The following is a 5,516-nucleotide window of genomic DNA, read 5'->3' as shown; positions in this document are numbered from 1 at the left end:
TTTCATATACAATGGCTGGCAGTTCGAACATGGTGGAAGCGTGATTATGGTATTGGTTGAAATGTGTTTTGCTACTATGCTAGCTTATCTTGATAATGGTGCTAGTTTTAGGTACGTTGCTGGTTCTTCAAGGCATGGTGCCGTCTGTTCTAGTTACGGTGACAACTTCTCCAGATACAATAAAGAACGTCCTAGATACGGTGACAACTATTCTAGATATGGTACCGTTAGTTTTGAATATGTATTTTTCTGGCTACCTTGCCGGTATTCTAGGTAAGATGCCTGTTGTTCTTGGTAAGGTGACGGTAAGGTGATGGTTGTTCTACATATGGTACCAGTTCATCTAGATGCGGTGACAGTTTTCCTAGGTGTGCTGCTAGACCGAATTAGAAAACGTCACCACAATCAATAAAGATGACAGCTGTATTAGTTGGCTCAGATTTCATATCAATATATATATATATATATATATATATATATATATATATATATATATATATATATATATATATATATATATATATATATATATATATATGGCTCAGATTTCATATCAAAATATATATATATATATATATATATATATATATATATATATATATATATATATATATATATATATATATATATATATATATATTATATAGGAAAAGGAGAGATAGGTAGTATGTTTGAGGAAAGGAACCTGGATGTTTTGGCTCTGAGTGAAACGAAGCTCAAGGGTAAAGGGGAAGAGTGGTTTGGAAATGTCTGGGGAGTGAAGTCAGGGGTTAGTGAGAGGACAAGAGCAAGGGAAGGAGTAGCAATACTCCTGAAACAGGAGTTGTGGGAGTATGTGATAGAATGTAAGAAAGTAAATTCTCGATTAATATGGGTAAAATTGAAAGTTGATGGAGAGAGGTGGGTGATTATTGGTGCATATGCACCTGGGCATGAGAAGAAAGATCATGAGAGGCAAGTGTTTTGGGAGCAGCTGAATGAGTGTGTTAGCGGTTTTGATGCACGAGACCGGGTTATAGTGATGGGTGATTTGAATGCAAAGGTGAGTAATGTGGCAGTTGAGGGAATAATTGGTATGCATGGGGTGTTCAGTGTTGTAAATGGAAATGGTGAAGAGCTTGTAGATTTATGTGCTGAAAAAGGACTGATGATTGGGAATACCTGGTTTAAAAAGCGAGATATACATAAGTATACTTATGTAAGTAGGAGAGATGGCCAGAGAGCGTTATTGGATTACGTGTTAATTGACAGGCGTGCGAAAGAGAGACTTTTGGATGTTAATGTGCTGAGAGGTGCAACTGGAGGGATGTCTGATCATTATCTTGTGGAGGCTAAGGTGAAGATTAGTATGGGTTTTCAGAAAAGAGGAGTGAATGTTGGGGTGAAGAAGGTGGTGAGAGTAAGTGAGCTTGGGAAGGAGACCTGTGTGGGGAAGTACCAGGAGAGACTGTGTACAGAATGGAAAAAGGTGAGAACAATGGAAGTAAGTGGAGTGGGGGAGGAATGGGATGTATTTAGGGAATCAGTGATGGATTGCGCAAAAGATGCTTGTGGCATGAGAAGAGTGGGAGGTGGGCTGTTTAGAAAGGGTAGTGAGTGGTGGGATGAAGAAGTAAGAGTATTAGTGAAAGAGAAGAGAGAGGCATTTGGACGATTTTTGCAGGGAAAAAATGCAATTGAGTGGGAGAAGTATAAAAGAAAGAGACATGAGGTCAAGAGAAAGGTGCAAGAGGTGAAAAAAAGGGCAAATGAGAGTTGGGGTGAGAGACTATCAGTAAATTTTAGGGAGAATAAAAAGATGTTCTGGAAGGAGGTAAATAGGGTGCGTAAGACAAGGGAGCAAATGGGAACTTCAGTGAAGGGCGTAAATGGGGAGGTGATAACAAGTAGCGGTGATGTGAGAAGGAGATGGAATGAGTATTTTGAAGGTTTGTTGAATGTGTCTGATGACAGAGTGGCAGATATAGGGTGTTTTGGTCGAGGTGGTGTGCAAAGTGAGAGGGTTAGGGAAAATGATTTGGTAAACAGAGAAGAGGTAGTAAAAGCTTTGCGGAAGATGAAAGCCGGCAAGGCAGCAGGTTTGGATGGTATTGCAGTGGAATTTATTAAAAAAGGGGGTGACTGTATTGTTGACTGGTTGGTAAGGTTATTTAATGTATGTATGACTCATGGTGAGGTGCCTGAGGATTGGCGGAATGCGTGCATAGTGCCATTGTACAAAGGCAAAGGGGATAAGAGTGAGTGCTCAAATTACAGAGGTATAAGTTTGTTGAGTATTCCTGGTAAATTATATGGGAGGGTATTGATTGAGAGGGTGAAGGCATGTACAGAGCATCAGATTGGGGAAGAGCAGTGCGGTTTCAGAAGTGGTAGAGGATGTGTGGATCAGGTGTTTGCTTTAAAGAATGTATGTGAGAAATACTTAGAAAAGCAAATGGATTTGTATGTAGCATTTATGGATCTGGAGAAGGCATATGATAGAGTTGATAGAGATGCTCTGTGGAAGGTATTAAGAATATATGGTGTGGGAGGCAAGTTGTTAGAAGCAGTGAAAAGTTTTTATCGAGGATGTAAGGCATGTGTACGTGTAGAAGAGAGGAAAGTGATTGGTTCTCAGTGAATGTAGGTTTGCGGCAGGGGTGTGTGATGTCTCCATGGTTGTTTAATTTGTTTATGGATGTGGTTGTTAGGGAGGTAAATGCAAGAGTCCTGGAAAGAGGGGCAAGTATGAAGTCTGTTGGGGATGAGAGAGCTTGGGAAGTGAGTCAGTTGTTGTTCGCTGATGATACAGCGCTGGTGGCTGATTCATGTGAGAAACTGCAGAAGCTGGTGACTGAGTTTGGTAAAGTGTGTGGAAGAAGAAAGTTAAGAGTAAATGTGAATAAGAGCAAGGTTATTAGGTACAGTAGGGGTGAGGGTCAAGTCAATTGGGAGGTGAGTTTGAATGGAGAAAAACTGGAGGAAGTGAAGTGTTTTAGATATCTGGGAGTGGATCTGTCAGCGGATGGAACCATGGAAGCGGAAGTGGATCATAGGGTGGGGGAGGGGGCGAAAATTTTGGGAGCCTTGAAAAATGTGTGGAAGTCGAGAACATTATCTCGGAAAGCAAAAATGGGTATGTTTGAAGGAATAGTGGTTCCAACAATGTTGTATGGTTGCGAGGCGTGGGCTATGGATAGAGATGTGCGCAGGAGGATGGATGTTCTGGAAATGAGATGTTTGAGGAAAATGTGTGGTGTGAGGTGGTTTGATCGAGTAAGTAACGTAAGGGTAAGAGAGATGTGTGGAAATAAAAAGAGCGTGGTTGAGAGAGCAGAAGAGGGTGTTTTGAAATGGTTTGGGCACATGGAGAGAATGAGTGAGGAAAGATTGACCAAGAGAATATATGTGTCGGAGGTGGAGGGAACGAGAAGAGGGAGACCAAATTGGAGGTGGAAAGATGGAGTGAAAAAGATTTTGTGTGATCGGGGCCTGAACATGCAGGAGGGTGAAAGGAGGGCAAGGAATAGAGTGAATTGGAGCGATGTGGTATACCGGGGTTGACGTGCTGTCAGTGGATTGAATCAAGGCATGTGAAGCGTCTGGGGTAAACCATGGAAAGCTGTGTAGGTATGTATATTTGCGTGTGTGGACGTGTGTATGTACATGTGTATGGGGGGGGGCCATTTCTTTCGTCTGTTTCCTTGCGCTACCTCGCAAACGCGGGAGACAGCGACAAAGTATAAAAAAAAAAAAATATATGTATATCCCAGTCATAAAGATAACATCACAGCGGGCAGATTAATCATCTGGTGCAATGAAAGATGTGGAAATACTTAGCAATAGAAGAAGGATAACTTACAGTGAATGAATATGGGAGGCAGCTGGCCAGTCGCTCTAATAAGCCAGGTAAATCCTCAGCGGTGGCCTCTCGCAACCCCGTCATCATCGCCAAAGGTACTTCGAGCCTCACTCCACTGGATACAGATCCTCCACTGACTACTTTACGTGAGCGCCCAGATATCCACTGTCCTCTAACAAGGAAAAATATATATTTAAGTAAAAATCATATTTTACAGGTTTCATACACAAAGGTGAAATGAATCAAAATTCCAAAAGCACGCAGTCATTTACCTGCATGTAAACACTGCTGCCCCTCAGAATCCTGATCATGAATAAATGACATTAAAGACACAGAAATACCCAGCTTTCTTTATGAATAGAATTTTACATAGAACCCTCATCCAAAAAAACAAGACTGACATCTACATCCATCCTCTTTCCCCTCCACAACAACCCAACGTGAAAAGAACACAATTAATACAGAGAAGAACGACACCTGTCCAAAACAACATCCCATTCACTGACACTCCTTAACATGCCAAAGAAATTACACATGAAATTGAATCTTATCATCAATTTTTGAAAGCTTCTTTTGTGCCTGGGTAAAACTCTTTCGAGGTTACATTCTGGCAGCCTCTTTCCTCCGTAACTGCCGACCAAAACTAACTATCATGGTTTCCGGCATTAGGTGCCACCTACCACAGGAATTTGGCCTAATGCAGTTAGCAAAATCTGTGGATAATGATAGACAAACAAAAATGTGAGTTATAACTGACACTTTATAGGGAACCATTTACCTCTGTAACACCAGTTTCAAAATTCATGCCTACTTTTGTATGATTAATGAGTTTGGGTCATAATTTACCTTATATTCTAAGCCATATGATTTCATATCCAGTTCCTATTCACACCAGTTGCTCTGATACTGCCTGCCATAACGAACTTATTCAAATATTCAATCCCCAAACACAAGTTCTAATCTCAGAACCTCTACCTGCTGGCTTGTTGTTCAAACACATGAAGAAGCTGATCAAACAAGATTCTTCAGCGGCGAATCACCTAGACTTCTTCGATTGCTATGTTATTTTTGCAAATGATTTGAAACTGGGCCTTGTGATTAGTGATTTGAAGCATTTTATCATTCTTGAACAAATCTCTTCTAAGCTTCTTTTCCTAATTTATCAGTCCGTGGGTCATATTTAGTGTCATTTGTTTCTGGGGTAGCTAACTACAGACAGTAGAGCGCGTATTTGTTTTGACGGAAATCTTATCGAAGTTATTACACGTAAATTTATACATTAGTGCAGTGCTAATTACTTACATTTTAGTCAGTAGTATTTTGAAGTTTAATTAACGAAAATCATGAAATTGCAATTATTTAAGTGTTGGTCGTTTCTATATTGAAAGGTGCTGGATCTACTTACATATTGGCATTAATGTGCATCCTTATTAATCTTTCTATCTAGAAGTTACATCTTGAAAATGTTTCTTATTCTAGAACCACACAACACCTGGCTTAACTAAAAATAACCCATTACGTAATAAGCCTACACAAAATTATACATCTAGAGGGATAAATACATCCCTAAATCTCTTGTTTCTAGATTACCTTTTTATGGTTATAGGGACCTAAGATACTTAATGTAATTCGTATTTCATAGGGGATTTTTTTTTTTGTTATACACTGTCTGTAA

The 5,516-nt window shown here is 39.9% G+C and overlaps 1 long non-coding RNA gene across 1 annotated transcript in view; it reads right to left on the bottom strand.

Moving 5' to 3' along the window:
* LOC139761677 (uncharacterized) overlaps positions 1 to 5,516 on the bottom strand; it is a 33,012-nt gene that overhangs the window by 26,156 nt on the left and 1,340 nt on the right. The window contains exon 2 of the long non-coding RNA XR_011715588.1: positions 3,842 to 4,013. This is a non-coding gene — a long non-coding RNA (uncharacterized lncRNA). The remainder of the gene's footprint in view (positions 1 to 3,841; positions 4,014 to 5,516) is intronic.

The sequence above is a fragment of the Panulirus ornatus genome, chromosome 41 (genome assembly GCF_036320965.1).
Source record: "Panulirus ornatus isolate Po-2019 chromosome 41, ASM3632096v1, whole genome shotgun sequence".
Taxonomy (NCBI): Eukaryota; Metazoa; Arthropoda; class Malacostraca; order Decapoda; family Palinuridae; genus Panulirus; species Panulirus ornatus.
Note: the sequence above shows the minus strand (reverse complement) of the source record. Positions and strands in the feature narration are given on the sequence as shown.